The sequence below is a fragment of the Sinocyclocheilus anshuiensis genome, unplaced genomic scaffold (genome assembly GCF_001515605.1).
Source record: "Sinocyclocheilus anshuiensis isolate Anshui unplaced genomic scaffold, SAMN03320099.WGS_v1.1 scaffold1500, whole genome shotgun sequence".
Classification (NCBI taxonomy): domain Eukaryota; kingdom Metazoa; phylum Chordata; class Actinopteri; order Cypriniformes; family Cyprinidae; genus Sinocyclocheilus; species Sinocyclocheilus anshuiensis.
The window spans coordinates 1,725,962-1,744,895 of record NW_015537960.1 but is presented as its reverse complement, the minus strand read 5'-3'; the positions used below and the strand labels follow the sequence as shown (position 1 = coordinate 1,744,895).

The 18,934-nt window shown below is 37.1% G+C and overlaps 2 pseudogenes; both read left to right on the top strand.

Annotated features, from left to right (window-relative positions):
* LOC107666952 (alpha-tectorin-like) overlaps positions 1-6,583 on the top strand; it is a 33,330-nt pseudogene extending 26,747 nt beyond the window's left edge.
* Positions 6,584-8,498: 1,915 nt separating this feature from the next.
* Positions 8,499-15,042, top strand: LOC107666946 (uncharacterized; annotated as a pseudogene).
* Positions 15,043-18,934: the final 3,892 nt, after the last annotated feature.

The window sequence follows — 18,934 nt, the reverse complement described above, 5'->3', positions numbered from 1 at the left end:
GAGCGTCAGTTCCTTTGTGTCTGTGATGGAATCACTGGAAATGTCCGTTGCACACCATCATCTTGTAGTGAACAGGAGATCTGCCGTGTGGTGGAGGGGGAGTATGGCTGCCATCCTCATCCACATGGTAGCTGTTATGCTTCAGGAGACCCCCATTATAAGTCTTTTGATGGAACTTATTTTGACTTTCAAGGCAGATGCCGATATGTGCTGGCCAAAGTACGTGATGATACTCGTGGTCTACCGCACTTCCAGGTGGATGCAAGAAATGATGGATGGCATGAATGGCCAGTGTCAATAACTGTCGAAGTTTTTGTCAACGTCTCTGGGCACCTTGTGCACATGTCACAGGACATGAATGGTTATTCTGCTGTTAAAGTAAGCTGTTCAAACTCACTGTAATTTGCCATGGAGTATATGTGATATGAAAAAACATTATTGTTCTAATTATTCATTGGATTGCATTGCATAAACCATCTCCACTTTTCCTTCAACCAGGTTGATGAAGAGATCAGAAACCTTCCCGTCTACCTTGACTCTGGTCGGGTCTCTGTCTACTCCACAGGACAGTTTATATACAGTATGTCTCAACTGACTATGGTTTCGGTGTCAGTTATGGTGGTTCCTGGGAGTTAAACATTGTTGTGCCAGCAGACTACAATGGAGTTGTGTGTGGCATTTGTGGCAACTTCAACGGCCTTCCCGAGGATGACTTCCTCACTCCTTCAGGTGATCTGGCACCTTCAGCAGACCAGTTTGGGGCAGAATGGATGGTTGAGGATGACATGTCATACAACCATGACTGTCGAGGCGGTGATATTCCTGGCTATTGCCAAGATGAGAGCACAACTCTCATCTCACAAGCCTTGTGTGAAATCATCAGGGACAGTCAGGGTCCCTTTAGCTTCTGCCATGCTTCTGCTGATCCACAGGCCTACTTTAATAACTGTGTGTTTGATGTGTGCATTTCTGAGAACAGTAATGATGTCTTGTGTCACTCTGTCCAAGCCTATGTGAGTGCTTGTCAATCTGCCAACACTGTTGTCTATCCCTGGAGAGAAAATGCATTCTGTGGTAAGTATGTAAAACGTAAAAATACCAACCACAGATGAATTTGTTTTCTTTATTCAAAGTGTTTTCCCCTTTTATTTCAAAGATTTCATATCGTACATACTATTAATTGCATTCTACAAATACATTTTGTTGTTGCATTTCCAGTCATGGACTGCTCCTCAAACATCCCAAACAGCCATTATGAGGTGTGTGGCACAGACTGTGGCCATACATGTGCCAGCAGCATTGATGCTAGCTGTGAACACACATGCTCAGAAGGTTGTTTCTGTGACGAGGGATTTGTGAGGAGTGGAGGACTCTGTGTACCAGTGGAGCAATGTGGCTGCTTGTATGATTGATTCTACTATAAGGTAAGGATTTAAGCATTACATTTTCGTTTAAGTATTATCACATGGGGCAAAGAATAACGAGGCACACAGCCTTATGATGATGCTGTACCTTGATGTTTTTTTGTAGGTGAAAATACTCATTGACATTATGTTATGAAAATGTAAAGTTCATCATTATCATTATTGTTTTATAGATTGGTGAACAGTTCTGGGATTCAACATGTTCCCAACGCTGTCAGTGTTTTGCTCCAAATGATCTACGCTGCTCTGCATCTGTCTGCCCACCGACCATGGATTGTGCGGTCAGAAATGGACATCGTGACTGATACAGTCCAATGTCCACCTGCACAGTCTGGGGTGACCCCCACTACATCACCTTTGATGGAGCTGTGGCCCACTTTCAGGTATGAATTAGTAAGCTCTGCTATTTTTGCACACAATTACCTTAACTGTTGTTTTGTGACCCAGTAGTAGGGGACAACTGACTTAGCAGTCAAGTTTATTCAAAGGAGGGTTATAAGGGTTATTGGTTTTAAACTATCTAAACAAATTTGACTGCAAATATACTTATATACTATACAAATATACTAATAAAATATACTAATATACTATACAAATATACTGCATCATATTTTTCATAGCACTGGAAATTCTTTGATTTATGAATCTATCTAATGTCTTACAAGAAATTTCTGGGTGTGAAGTTGCAGCTGTGTGGCAAATGAAAGAAATGATGAAGACTACGTGCATTGTTATTTTCTATTAGGGAACTTGTTCATATGAAATTGCTCAGATCTGTGGTAATGTAACTGACAATGATCTGGAGTTCCGTGTGGTGGCCACCAACAGGCATCGTGGGAACATGCTGGTATCATTTGTGTCTGCAGTGGATGTTTGGTTGTCTCAGCATGGACAACAGACGCACATCACAATTGGGCAGAACAGGAGAGTTAAAGTAAGTTGGACTTCAAATGATGTCAATGTAAATATATTTTCTTTCACTTTCTCTCTTTTGAGATGTTGAAATTTTCTGATTTCCCTCCAGGTTGATGGGAATGCCATTGACACACCAGCATATCAAAACAATGATCTTGTAGAGATACGTGAGGAGCAGGGATTCGTAATTCTAAATGCTTTCAATGAATTCATTGTCCATTTTGATGGACTTAGCAGCCTTCTAGTCAGAGTGAGTGAAAGATTCTATGGAACTCTATGCGGAATGTGTGGAAATTTCAACGGTAATCCTGCAGATGACAAAGTGCTGCCCAGTGGAGACCCCGCTCCTGATGATGATTCCTTTGGCCACAGCTGGCAATCAGACACCAGCATTCCAGGGTAAGAACCATGAGACTTTAGGACAGCTGTTTTTACCTGGTGGGTCATGATGAAAAAAAAATGTTTCTCAGGTTTTGATAGAGCACTGGACAGGGAAAAAGGTTCAGAGGTTTCAGATGTCTTTTCTTTTGCTTACTTTTAATATTGTATAGAGTTACTACATAATGTCCATTGTAAAAACAAGTTGAGAATCACTGCTTTTGGTTAAAATATGCAAAAGTAGCAAATGATGTTTGTTGTGTGTACCTGTGTACTCTTTCTTTGTCCAAGTGATTAAATAGTGTAAGCATTTAATTAAAGTTTGTTTTGTCATGTATTCTTCAGTTGTGGTGCCAGAGACCAGACTGGTAATGCTGATGAGTGTCCATCCAGGCAGAGATATTCTGATCTCTGTAGCATTATCACCAACACCACTCGCCCCTTCCAGAACTGCCATCTTCATGTTGACCCTGCACCTTACTACTACTCTTGTGTGTATGATCTGTGTCTGTACACACGTGCTAATGGCATGTTATGCTCAGCTGTTGAGGCCTACGAGACAGCTTGTGCCATCTTAGAGATACAGATCCCAGAATGGCGCTCGGGTCTGCGGTGTGGTAAGCCATAATAACATTTCAGCACAGATTATTTTGTGGTCTTGTCACCAGTGTTGAAAAAAAAAAAAAATGCAGCTGCACTATCAACTACTATGACAAACTGCTTCCAAATGATTCAGTGCATGAAAGAGCTGTGATTCATGAACTGATTTTCACCTAACCTGTCACTAATCCGACATCACTTGTTCTTAAGTGCAATTTCACAGCTAACATAGACTTAGACATATAGAGGGTGTTTATATAGATAATTTTAAGGTAAAGTAATAAAATCCCACAGCAATTTAATTCTAATGATCAAATGTTAAAAGTCTGTTTAAAAAAAAAAAAAAAAAACCTGACTAATAGGCTATTATTTGTGTATCTCAGTGGGAAAATTATTGAAACTATGAAATTCACTTTAACTCACTAGAAAAAAAAAATGTATATATATTATTAACTTGAGGAATGTTGAGCAATAATCATTCAGGGGGCTCAGAATGTTGAGCTCTGTAATTATGACTCAATTTCTTTGTGTTATATTTCATCTATCTCTGCTTTTCTTAGACGTGAGGGATCGCTGCTCTGAGCTCAGCTGCTCTGAGGATGAGTGGTGTGGGAAGAAAAGTGGTGTTTATGGCTGTTTGTGTAACGATGACCAACCCAGACCACAAGCTGACTCTTTTGGTTGGTAACATTCCACAACAAAATATAAAACATGATTTTTTTGGGTCATTTTTACATTTTCTTGTTTAATAATTCCGACAATCATTTGATTGTTTTTATTCTCTCAGATTTCTCAGAAACCTGTGAAAGCAGCTCTGGCTCCATGTCTGTGTCTCGCTGTCAGCTCTTTGAGACTGGTTTTCCAGCTGACGTCTTAAACCTCAATGATCCCAGCTGCAAAGGAACAGTCCGGAATGGCAGAGTGAACTCACTAGAAAAAAAAAATGTATATATATTATTAACTTGAGGAATGTTGAGCAATAATCATTCAGGGGGCTCAGAATGTTGAGCTCTGTAATTATGACTCAATTTCTTTGTGTTATATTTCATCTATCTCTGCTTTTCTTAGACGTGAGGGATCGCTGCTCTGAGCTCAGCTGCTCTGAGGATGAGTGGTGTGGGAAGAAAAGTGGTGTTTATGGCTGTTTGTGTAACGATGACCAACCCAGACCACAAGCTGACTCTTTTGGTTGGTAACATTCCACAACAAAATATAAAACATGATTTTTTTGGGTCATTTTTACATTTTCTTGTTTAATAATTCCGACAATCATTTGATTGTTTTTATTCTCTCAGATTTCTCAGAAACCTGTGAAAGCAGCTCTGGCTCCATGTCTGTGTCTCGCTGTCAGCTCTTTGAGACTGGTTTTCCAGCTGACGTCTTACACCTCAATGATCCCAGCTGCAAAGGAACGGTCCGGAATGGCAGAGTGGAATTCCATTTTGATAATGATGAACACATCTGTGGCACAAATCTTCTGGTAGGATATATTGTGTATAATCTATTCAAATACACCATCCCAAACATTTGTAGTGTCTGATAGAACCAATAGAGTTGAATTGACTGATACTTTTTGAACTTTTTGGGGTTTTATATTTAATAATAATAATAATAATAATAAAATAATAAAAGTTTTTATTGTTTTCAATTCAGTCTAAATGTCAAAATGTTATACATGTGGTCCACAGGCCAACGGCACCCACTTCATCTATAGTAACTTTATTCTGGGGACACCGAGGTCAGAAGGTCTCATCAGCAGAGAGAAAATCCTTAAGCTTTCTTTCAGCTGTGTTTATCCTCAAACACAAACACTTTCCATGAATGTGGAAATCAACCCACTGGAGAGGTGCGAGTCAAATATAAATTCTGATTCCAGCTGTGCTGTTTTATTAAAGGAGTAGCATTTTAGCCATTAATCAGAGTAGATTTAACACAGGTCTATCCATTATTTCAACAGTGTTGTGCACAGGACTCTTCCCGCTGGTGAAGGCAGATATCAGGTTCGGATGATTCCATATGAGGATGATGAGTTTACTCGGCCCTTCACTGGTAAAGTGGATGCAGAGCTCGACCAGAAGATGAATGTGGAAGTTCGTGTCGAGGGGGTTGACAGCCGACAGTTTTCCCTAGTGATGGAGACGTGTTGGGCTACACCTGTGAATGATCCTGATTACAGTCTCCGCTGGGATCTCATCGTCAGAGAGTAAAGCAATGTTGTTTTATGTATTTTTTAAAGCTCTTAACTCACTAACATTTAAAAAAAATTACTTTATCTAATCTGCGCATAGACTGAAAAAATAATATGCCATATCCCTTTAGGATGACCTCACACATTATCTTTCAGTATTGCTGTACTAATGCAAAGAATTCCATTTATTTATTGTACATAGAATGCAAATGTGTGATGATTTACAGGAAATCGATTTTTAGTTGATTGTCTTTCAATTTAAACAATTTGATTTGTTGATTGTAATTGTTAATATTCTCGGGTGTCCCAATCCAAATGACGACACAGTGGAGCTGCTGCAGAACGGCGTCTCAACATCCAGCCGTTTCTCCTTCAGGATGTTTATCTTCACTGCAAACTCCACTAAGCTTTACCTGCACTGTGCTGTTCACCTGTGCCTTCTGTCAAGCAATAGCTGCTCAACTGTGAGTTTACAAAACCTCTCATAATTAGTAAAACTGTTATTATAATATGTTTCTCTGTATAGGACTAATGTATTGAATGCATCTCCATAGTTAAATGTAATGGTTCAATTGTAAGGATTTAAGAATTTACCATTGATAAACCCCTGTTGATCAAACATTAAAAATTGAAGGAAAATGTTACCCTTAATGTCCATGGTGGTAAGGTTTGTTGTCTGCTGGACACTTTGTGCACTCCTTTATGTTTCATGTTTGTCCAATGATATTTATCAGGGATTCACACAGCTGGATTTTCTCTTTTCTCTTTAAGGACTGTAACTCTGAACACCACTGGAGAGAGCGCAGGTCTCTGGACTTCCATGACAGTGCTTCCATATCCATGGGTCCTCTGATGTTGTCTGAAGGGAACACAGGTGAACATTTCATTTATTTTAATAATTTGTAAATTAAGGTTTCTGTTGATTTCTGCTGGCAATACATTACATTTCATTGCATCATATTTCTTGTTCACAGATAAGTGGGTCCCAGAGCAAGTGAAGGCATCTGAGGCTTCTCATCTGTGTGGTTCTCTGATGCTGTTGCTTGTTCCTCTGATGAGTTTCCTGACCCTACTTTAATATAAAGTATATATAAATATTTAATATAACATAATTTCTAATGCCATTTTAATGAATATTTGAGGGTTTGTAAATTTCTCCTTGTCATAAATGTTATTTTATGTTCCATAATCAGTTATTTAATTATTTACATGAATTGTTCTATACTAAATTAATTGTATTTTACTTCAGAGGTTGTGCTACATTACCAAAGACCATCATATTCTTGTTTATTCTTGCTTAATCATGCAAAAACATTAAAAGTCATTCCTGTTCTGCAGTTGCTTTTCAATTCTCCAACTTTTTATAAAAATTGGGCAGCAGAATTTTAGAGATAACAAACCTGAAATATGTTATGTTGTGATCAGTGTCAGACTTTGTTGGCACCCTAGTCGAAATTTTAGAAACACTGAAATACTGGCAACACTTAATTGGACTCAGATTAAATTAATATCATAAACTTATAAATATAACGTAAAAAAAAAATGTATTGCAATAATGAAAAATTTGACAAACAACCTCTTCCAAATTACTTTCTAATGAAGTACACAAGAACTAAACAAAACACAAACAGGCAAAGCATGATAAATAAAGTTGTGAAGTACTGTATCTGACTAAAATGTTTGTCACATTTGAATCATGATAGAGAGTCAAGTCATTCAATGTACTGTGAACAGCATAACTCATGTCTGTAAGGAGAAGGTAACAACGATATAGATATGCGTTTACTAAATTTATTATAAGGCATATATAATAGGGACACAAAAATGCAGTTGAAATGATCTAGAAGGTAGTGGGGGAAAATAATTTTGATGGCTAAGCAGGGCACCTGACAATCTGCCTGTTTTTCCTTTTGTATTAATTTACTTTCAGTACAAGGAAGAAAGAGATTAATGATCATAGTTTTAGGTTTTTTGCTACGATAATATGCATGAGACATGTCCTGCTATTTTACTTTCAATTCTAAAGGCTTTGAAGAATGTTGCCACACTGGTTGAATTGTTCTTTCAGAGAAAGTCATGTGTGAGATTTGATCACTGGCCAGATAAACAAAAATGTTCTTGAATTGTTCTTTTGCTTACTTGAGAGACTGGCAGTGAAGAGCTGGGTAGGTCAGAGTGCGTTCAGTGTGAGACAGAAATTAGCATAGAAAATCCATGTTTGGATTTGACAACTAAATATTACAAGTTAAGTAATTAGAAAATGTCTACATTTGATCATAAACAATCAGTAGACAGTGATCATATTATATGACTCAAATCGTTCCTGCCTAACATGTTAAGATATGATGATGAACATGTTAAGATATGAGCTAAAAGATAAAGTATGAGCTGCTGTTGTACATAATGTTAATCTATTTAAGAGGTATTTATTGTGTTTCAATTGTTCTCTGAGAGTTAAAGTGCTACATATCTAAAAGACTCTTTGATCTGGAACTGTATGTCATGTATTCAATATATATTCAACGGGTTTTTGATTGTGACAGATACACTTTATATTTTTTCATTGTTTTTTTTCATGCTTATATTGTTTTATATCAGGTGAAATAATTTACGGACAAACAACAAGTACAATAATTATTTCATTTAATCTAATCTTCACTTCTTCCTATTTCCATCCTTTGTTTTACATTAAAAGTGTAGAAATCAAAGTATAGTAGGAATAATTAATATGGCTAAAGAGGTTTTATTAGGTACATCTTGGTATTATTTTTCATCTCCAATTGTGATGTTATCATTTATATCATTTAATCGCTCATTTATATCTCCCAATTTCTGAATGGTGTGTAATGGGGGTTTGTTTCTGGAGCTAAGGACTTTAACAGAAACATCAAAATCAGACAAGAAATAAAATAAGAAATCACAAAGTTGTAATGATCAGTAAGAGCTACTGAAGAAAGCAGGTAAATATGCATGTAGATAATGAGACGGTAATGATGAACAGGTAAATGGGTGGAGTAACAGGTCAATTTCATGTTGTAAGGTTCACACAATTGGCCCAATGACCATATCCAATACTGTGGCTGAAGGTTTCCTGTATGTTCTGTCGTTTCAGTGCACAATTAATTAATATGCACAAAATAATTTAGTTTCAGATAACTACTTATCTGACTCCATTTCATCACAACATCAAATTTAGTCATTTATATAATTTATCTAGCCATTTGATTATCCTGCTGAACACTTTGCTTCCGATTGTACTCATTCATTCAGATCACAGTGTCATTCAGAGTCTCGCTCTGGCCACGTATGTGAAGTGAGTGAAGTCAAAGTGACGTGTAGCCAAGTGTGGTGTCCCATACTCAGAATCTGTGTTCTGCATTTAACCCATCCAAGTGCACACACAACAGTGAGTAGTGAGCACACACTCGGAGCAGTAGGCAGACATGTGCTGTGGTGCCCGGGGAGCAGTTGGGGGTTCAGTGCCTTGCTCAAGGGTCTCGCCTCAGTCAAAGTATTGAGGGTGGAAGAGAGCGCTGGTCATTCACTCCACCCGCCTACAATCCCTGCCAGTACCGAGACTCGAACCCACGACCTTTGGGTTACAAGTCTGACTCTCTAACCATTAGGCCACGGCGGTCAAAAACACATCTGTCTTGGTCATTAGAAAAGGGTAATTGACTAACACTATTTAGATGGCTGCCCATTCTTTCTCTTTTCTAAAAGTACTTTATTTAGTCCCCTTACATTTGTAACTGAAGTAACACTATCTCTAGTCGGAAATCATGACCTCTACTATAGAAAAGCTGACCAACATTGCTTTTTCTAATTGTAGCTTTATATAGTCATGTCATGGTTTCCCATGTAGCCTACCTTAGAGTAATTTTACAATAATCGGAGGTAAAGGCTCACACTATGTAGACTGGTCGAGCAATACTGTTGTTCTAAACTTAAATTCTGAGGCATTACCTAACGATTGGAATTTGCATTAATCAAGATCCTACACCTTGGGAGTTTTCACCTTATTGGGGACAGGAGGCAATTTGCATGAAAGACCCTGGGAAAGGGCACACCAGTAACAGAATATCTCTGAACTCTTAAAATCGGCATTACCTTTTATTTTAGTTCTTTGTGAATGAGACCACTTTACAAGTCACACTGAGGCATTTCAATGACATGAATAGTAACTTATTGTTCACATTAAACACCAAATAGATTTTAGATGAGTTTTGGGGGAACTTAGTATACAAAGAGAGGAGAGGGGGAGAAGAGAGTGAAGGGGAGCAAATGCAGAGGAAACAATGGTAAGGCGTACTATATTATTATATATTATACTATCGTTCAGTCATTAATTTTTCTTAATACATGAATGTTAATTTATACAACCTGAATGCTACAAAATATATAATTATTATATGTAGAAGGTAATAATAACCTAGATTAATAAATGCTGTACTGTTTTTTGTATTGTTGATTGGTAATTCAAGATACCTAATGCATTGATTAATGTGAAAGGGTTAGTTCACCCAAAAATGAAAATTCTGTCATTAATTACTCACCCTTATGTTGTTCTAAACCCGTAAGACCTCTGTTCGTCTTCAGAACACAAATTAAGATATTTTTGATGCATTCTGAGAGCTCTCTGACCCTCCCATAGACAGCAATGTAATTACCACGATCAAGGTCCAGAAACGTAGCAAGGAGATCGGTAAAATAATCCATGTGACATCAGGGGTTCAACCATAATTTTACGAAGCTACGAGAATAGAAGTGGACTACACAAAAAATTCACATACTCAGATTTATTAACATATTTGTTTTCATTATAAATCAATATTTTTAAACAAATCTATTGTATTGGATGCCAAAACATATAAAAATTACACTCAAATTGACATCCCAGTTCAAAACAAACATTATAAATACAGGTTCAGTTCCATGCATGTTTTATTTATTCTAAGCTATTTCAATCCAAAGCTGACTTTTTATTATATAAACTTGAATTATAAGACAGTATTTAAAACAATGTGAAAAAAGTATTTAATAGGCTACTTAATCAATTGTGTAAACACAACTACAAGCTTTTAATTATATCTTGATCAAAAGATTGAAAACAAGTATAGGCCAAATATACTTAGACTTTTCTGTCAGTATGTGTCGAGTACATTTAAGCGTTATTTTATATTTCTGAGAAGTACACTGAAAGTATACTTTCTTATTTTTAGTATAAAAAAAGTACAGTATGCTAATAACACACTTGAATTTTGTATTGTACTATATTTGTACTCTATTTTTTAAGGGTTATTAATAAACAGGTCCGTTTTGGTCTCATCTCTCACTAACATAGATTATGACCCGTGCAATAACTACAACATACTCGACAACCACTGGAGAAGCACACTCATCCACTGGCATATGTTTGGACCTGGAAGTGCGCTTGATGACATTCCTGTAGAATGGGATGGCTGGCATCGACTCTTCACGAATGGCTTGAGTACTGAGATGCCTGAGTGGTGTGTGTCATTTATGTCTTGTGGAGGTTTTAGTGGTCTGTGGCTTGGTGGCTCTCATCCTCGTCTAGAAGATGGAGTTGTTACCCGTGAAATGTATGGCTCTCGCTATGATCAGTGCAGTTATTACAGATCTGAACCAATCCAAGTCAAAGCTTGCCCTGGAGATTATTATGTCTACAAATTCACCAGACCAACAGTTTCAATCCCAGCTCCTAGATAGTGTGCAGGTACATCCATTCATCTTTGTATCTGACCTGATTATCACAAATTGTAGAGTAAACTTTCATATGGCCACCAGCTATGCATGTCGGGGTTCTGTCACTTTGATTGTTCTTGTTAGTTTGGCGAGAGTCATGTGGTGTTGTCTTGTCTCTATGAGCTGGTGGCTTCAGGTTGTTCTTGGACCATGTGTTCTCTCATCAGTATGGTGTGTTGTGTGTTTGCTTGTTGTCTAAATCCTGGTTCTTCTGTCCAGTTTGGTTTCGGTTCAGTATCGGGATCCAGGACACTCATACTCCATGTTTTGTCTTTAGATGTAAGCACGTGGCTGCTCTTGTTTAGTTTTGTGTGTTGTCGTTGTTGAGCACATGGCTTGTGAATGTTTTACTGGACATTTAGTCTTATATTGTCATGTTTGGTGTGAGCACATGGCTTCTGTCATGTTTGTTTCTATGTGCCATATACTCTCCTGTCTAATACCTCGACCCTGCCCCTTGTTATCTCAGTCTCCCTCGTCACCCTCATTTAATTCCGTTTATTCTCCCTGTGCACCCTGTCTTGTGCCAGATGGTTGTTGAGTTTTCCTGTGTGTGTGTGGTGTTTCCTTTTGTGTCCAGCATTGCCTTGTATCTAGACTGTGTTTTCCCCAGTGGGGTAGTTTAGAGTCCTTAGCACTCCTCAACCCCACCTGTCAGTGCAGACATGTTACAAATGAATGAATGCTTTGATACATTTAATCTTCATTATATAATGCTCTGTTTCAAATTTTCCATAAAATTACCTTTCACCACCCCAAGTGTCGGCCCCTGCTACACCTACACCAGTCTGGATGAGCCTTGGAGAGCCACTGACTATTCTTACTATTACTATGATGTGTGTGATTATAACGTGGAGTTGAATGGCTGGTACAGGCTGTTCTACAATGGTCAAAATGCTCAGATGCCATAATCATGTGTAAATCAAGGCATGTGTGGCACTGAATCCCCACTGTGGCTCATTGACTCTCACACAGACCTGGAAGATTGAGTGGTCACCCGTCAGGTCTGTGCTTCCACATGGAGTGGTTGCTGTGGTTACACATCCCACCATATAAGAGTCAAAGTCTGTCCAGAAAATAACGATGTTTATGAGTTTGTCAAGCCAATATTTTGTTCAGTTTACTGTGTAGGTGAGAATTTATTTATGCACTTCAGTCATTAATTTGTCTGGATTTTACTTGAAAATTATTGATATTAATAAAAAATATTTATAATACTAGATATCACAGGTCTTAATGAAACATCTACAACAACAGAGACAATCCCACCCATAGATTCCTTTACTCTGCCCATCACTAACACTGGTAAAGTATTGTCAACTCCTTTATGAACTCTCATGTGCATCTTTTTATACATGCATTTTCATTAGACAGTTTTTGTTTATCCCGCTATTACATTATTAAATGTATTCGTAGCACATTTCTCCAGATTCGATACAAAAAAAATCATATTAGTAAAACGCAATACAGCTTACAAAGTAGAATGAAAACAATTAAGAAACTCAGTTACAAAGGGGCTGTTTTATCCCTTTTGTTAAAAATAAATAAGACATGTTAAACTCAAGATAAACTGTCTTCAGCTTTGAATAATTTACACAGGGAGCTGGAGCAGGGCCGTTTCTAGGCATAGGCGAGCTTGGCGGTCGCCTAGGGCGCCACCAGCTGAAGGGGCGCCAATGAGCGCATGTACTGGCGCATGTACTGGTGATAACTTTTAGCAGGGTTGTGATAAAGAGTGGCATGGTCACTCTGAAATATGACTGCCGCCCCCACTGGATCCCCCAACATTATTGGGCTAGAGTACTGTCAATCTGACGATGCCTGTATGCCACATTGCCTGGAAACGGCCCTGAGCTGGAGTGTCGTGTCACATGTCTTGGTTTGTATTTTGTGTGTCTGTTCTTCTCTTAGATTTGGAAGATTGTTCTGAACTCAGCTGCTCTGAGGATGAATGGTGTGGGAAGAAAAATGGTGTTTATGGCTGTTTATGTAACAACGACTTATCTAGACCACAACCTGACTCTTTTGGTTGGTATCATTCCATAACAAAATTTGAAAAGTTTTTCAGTTGTTTAATTTGCTTTTTTCTCTCAGATTTCTCAGAAACCTGTGAAAGCAGCTCTGGCTCCATGTCTGTGTCTCGCTGTCAGCTCTTTGAGACTGGTTTTCCAGCTGACGTCTTACACCTCAATGATCCCAGCTGCAAAGGAACGGTCCGGAATGGCAGAGTGGAATTCCATTTTGATAATGATGAACACATCTGTGGCACAAATCTTTTGGTAGGACAAATTATGTATAATCTATTCAAATACACCATCCCAAACATTTGTAGTGCCTGATAGAACCAACAGACTTTGATTTGACCACCTGAGGAATTTCTTTGAAACTTTGAGAAATCTCTAGGAAGGTCTGTTTGTGCCCTTCCTTTTGTTATGGATTAATTCTTCAGTAAGGGACATCCTAAAGTCTCAAAGAAATTCAGTGGGGAAGGATGCACAGCACCATGCCACTAAAGAGATTTTTTGCATTTTCTTGAAGTTTTGCTTGCATTCTCCACCATTATTTCACTTGTCGGATGCAACTTTTTGCATAACTTTTGCAGTTTTTAATGTTGCTTTAATTAAAAAAAAAATACAATAAGTAAATAAATAAAATAAATAAATAAAATAATTCCTTTGAAATTCAGTTGTGGAAATGTGGAATTTCCATGTGGAATTTCCAATGTGGAAATCAACCCACTGGAGAGGTGCGAGTCAAATACAAATTCTAATTTCAGATGTACTATTTTATTATAGGATAGTTTAACCAAAATGGAAATTTTCTCACCCTCATGTTGTTCAAACACTCAAATCTTTATTTGTTAAGTGGTAGAAATAAACATTGTAATGCAGTTAGTCCTCATGAGGACTTTCAAGCTTCAATTATAGTTTTTTTTTCTCTCTCTCTGAATTATAGTTTTGTTTAAGGAGCTTTATAAGCAGGTCAGTTAGACTCATGAACAAATTATTCTAAATGGTTTTGTAAAACATATTCCTTGAAAAGATCTAATCTGATCTGAGATGTTATGATTCAGACACCACTACTTCTCTTATCAGCCACCAAAAAGAGCTAATGCAGATGTCAACATTTTCAGTGAATAATGAATCGGTCTCTACTTTAAACAAAGATATTGTTTGATTTCAGAACATTTGAAATATAGTGCATGAACATGGAATATTTGAATTATACTTTTATGTTTCTATTGCATTGTGCATCTGTTTTTGAACCTTAAAAATGTCACCTGCCATGTTCCGTGGAAGAATGAATGTCAGTTTGGAATGTCATAGTTTGAATTGGCACACGGCAGAGTAAGTGATGACAGAATTGTCATCATATTTATGGTTAAAATAATCCCTTACATCCATTAGTAACTAGCATGGTTACATTGTCTTAACCACAAACACATACGCACACACACACACACACACACACACACACACACACACACACACAGACACAGACATGGTATTCTTTTAAAACAAAATTTACACATGCCTGTAATTGTAACACAGATATAACGGATTTAACAGCATTGTGCACAAGACTCTTCCCGCTGGTGAAGGCAGATATCAGGTTCGGATGATTCCATATGAGGATGATGAGTTTACTCGGCCCTTCACTGGTAAAGTGGATGCAGAGCTCGACCAGAAGATGAATGTGGAAGTTCGTGTCGAGGGGGTTGACAGCCGTCAGTTTGCCCTGGTGATGGACACGTGTTGGTCTACAATCTAGCTTAGATTTTTTTGTCTTGTTTCCAGCCAAAATATCTAAAAATTCATAAATCAAGAAGGATTTTCTAGACAATTAAAAAATATTGTCTTGTTTTCAGAAAAAAACAATGGAGTAAGCAAAATAATCTTATTTCAAACAGAAAACAAGATTATTTTGTTTACCCCGTTGGCAGATTATTTTGCTGGTTTCAAGCAAAAACTCACTTAATGTTGACTTGTTTTTTCTGAAAACAACTAAAATATGTGATATGATATGAAATCTAACATGACTTTCTTTTCTTAAAAATTGTGTTTAGTATTTTATCCAGTATTAAGCATATATGAATAAGGTCTGAATGATCCAAAAGGTAAATGAGAAAAAAAATAAAAATTGATAGTTGGCCTCATAGTATGTTTTTTTGTTTCAAAACTGTTAATTTTGTCTTTAAGTAAAAATATAAGACTCAGATTAATGATCATCATCATGCTATTTTACTTTCAACACTAACAGCTATGAAGAATGTACAGTTGTTCTTCCTTAGAAGGCAAGATGGTCATATTAGTCAAGTCAGTGGTCATATTATCAAAAATGTTCCAATATTGTTCTAGTTTTTATTTATAGACGGTGAAGAGAAACTGAAATTCAAGGGCTGTGTAGAGCAGAGTGCATTAATTGTGAGACAGATATATTTACGTAAGTTCACATTCAAGCAGTCCTCTGACTGTCAGGGTTCTGTCACTTCGGTCTAGTATAATTCATGGTGCCAGCCTGTTTTTCCCCCACAGGGTAGTTTTTGTTGTCTGTTTTGTTTTATTTTATTAATAAAGCCCTTATCTTCCCGCACTATTGAGTCCTCGCTCCGTCCTTCATCCCCAACCCTGACACTGACACTGTCCTTGAATAAACCTTGTTGTGTGAGAGCCTAACATTAATAACCGTTGAAGACAACTGCATTTTTTTAGCATTATTATAATTAATAATACCATTCTGATTGCTGTTTGGATTTGACAACAAAATATTACAGATCATTTCCATGCCCATTTTCTACATTTGATCGTATACATTCAGGAAATGGTGTAATTTAGATTGCAAATTTGTTCCTGCCAAACATGTTAAGATAAATATATGCGCTATTAGATAAAGTATGAACTGCTTTTGTATGTAGTTTTAACCTATAAAAATATTGATTGTGTTCCAATTGGTCTCTAAGGGTTAACATATGCTCCACATGCGAAAGACTCTTTGGCCTGGTATGGCATGTCGTAGTATAGCCGATATATTCAGTATAAAATGTGTGAAAGTGCTTTTATTGCACATCCATTTGCCTTCAACACACATCAGCAAGCTTATAATGAACAATTGGGTCAACATTGTCTCAATTTATATTTAATGAGATGTAAATAACACTGTTTTTTTTAGTGAAGAATTAGAGATTCTTCTGTCTTCTGTCGTGTGTCTCCTCTATACATGAGGTTTGAGCTTCACTGAGAGCAATGGATATGATCAGTTCCTAATAATGTTCGAGGTTTCATGCTCTACATTCATAGAAGAATTTCTGTTTATCTCTATAGATGGTAAGATTATTCTGGGGAATCTTGACCAAATGCATTTGCAGCAAATACAGGTAACTTGATAAGAATCATTCACTGTGTGGAATCCATTCTGGTGGTTTCTTAAAAGCTCTGAAATGTAATTTTTAAAAATGCAAACAGTAAACCTGATTATCAGGTTTGACAAAACAAACAAGGAAGTACACAGTACTTCTCGTGAGATGCTCATGCTATAATTTTATAAACACCCCTCCCCCCATTTTGTTCCTTATATTGGTCCCAATTAGTGCCAGATTTACTGTGTTCTTCATTATACATTGTTGTATTGTTAAAAATGTATTAGTATATGTACAGTTTAATACTAACCTGGATTTGGTGAAATGCTGTTTATTCTCATGTTACATAATGCATTAAGCTCTTCTTATGCGCCCCCATAGTGACAAGGGATTGTATAAATGGCATTATAAAATCATGACAATGTTAAGAAATTTGAAAATGATTGTTCAATTCTTATCAAAAACTCTTGATGTGCACATTCAAAGCATTGCACAATTGAAAACTTAAAATATAAAACTTAAAATATTGATAAAGATTCTATCTATCTATCTAGTTTGAATGATGTGCTTCTTGTAAAATGTCTGCAGGCGAGGAATGTATAACATTTCTAAAGAGTTTTAAAAGACATTACAGTTTACTTTAGGTTTGATGTGTTAATTGCATTTAAAATAAATATGTATTTCTGCATTCCTGTAATGATCTTGCTAGTTTGCACATTTCAGAAACCCCATCTTATTAGACCACTGCATGCAACCTTCCAGATAGAGATGTGCTGTAAAGTATTTAAAGTAACCATTAATTATTATTTAAACTAAGAAGTAATTAACATCATCAAGAACATGAATCTTTCGAGTCACCTTTGTGTCACTCACTGGGTGTTTTGGCTATTTCTGTTACTTTTGGAAAAAAATCTGCTGCTTTGGATAAAAAGTGCAAAACAAATCAAACTGACCCGCCGTCATTCCATCTACATTCACATCTATTCAATAGTTGAAGAATGTGTTTCTGATGCAGGTACACAAGGAAACAATCAGTTCAAATTAAAGAGAAAAAAAAATCGATTCCACATTAAAATGAAAAACTTGCTTAAGCAATTTTTGAGAAATTCTAATTGTTTCCAGTAATGATCCACCCACAGTTATTAAAGGCACTGATAAGATCATGAGAGCTGCAGATCATCATCACTGTATTCAGATGCTGAAGAGAGAATCTCCCTGAGTTTGCTCTGCAGCAGCATTCGACCTCAGGTAAAGTTATTTCTCTTCATTTCATCACATTGGGCTCTAATGAGTTTGGCTGTTTCTTATATTTTGTAAAATTGGCATTTTATTTAAGTATCTGTGAATGTTTTAAACAGAAAGAAAATATAACAAAATGTAAGAAACATATGTGTATATGCCGTATATGTGTGTGCAGGTGCAGGAGGAGCCGTTAGTCACAATGAGGTTTCTGATCTCACTGTGTGTGTCACTACTGCTGCTGATTAATGGTGAGTGTTTTATCATCTGTCAAATGACTGAACATTTTCCCAATAATTAATATTCATTCTTATATTGTGTATTTAACAGGTGAACTAATCAATGGACAAACAACAAGTACAGTCATTCTTTCACCTCATCTAATCTTCAATTCATCCTTTGTTTTCCATTTAAAAAATTTAGAAATAAAATTAGTAGAAATAATTAGATCTATCTATCTCAGTGCAGTTCTGGGGCAGTCATGGCCTAATGGATAGAGAGTTGGACTTGTAACCTGAAGGCTGTGGGTTTGAGTCTCAGGTTCGGCAGGGATTGTAGGTGGGGAGAATGAATAACCAGCGCTCTCTCCACCTTCAATACCATGACTGAGGTGAGACCCTTGAGCAAGGCACCGAACCCCTAACTGCTCCCTGGGTGCTGCAGCATTGGGTGTGTGTTCACTACTGTGTGTGTGTGCACTTGGATGGGTTAAATGCAGAGCACAAATTCTGAGTATAGGATGCCACTTCACTTCTTTTGTAACAAACAAACGTTTTGAGAGAAAAAAAAACAGACACAATGTGTTTGGAGTTTGTGGTATTTATGACACACACACACACACGTCTCGTTTGCTATCCTTGTGGGGACTCTCCATAGGCGTAATGGTTTTTCTACTGTACAGACCGTATTTTCTATTGCCCTACACCAACCCTACACCTAAACCTACCCCTCACAGAAAACTTTGTGCATTTTTAGATTTTCAAAAAACTTAATTCTGTGTGATTTATTAGATTGTTTACCCGTGGGGACCTCAATTTAGGTCCCCACCGTGACATGAGTCCCCATGAG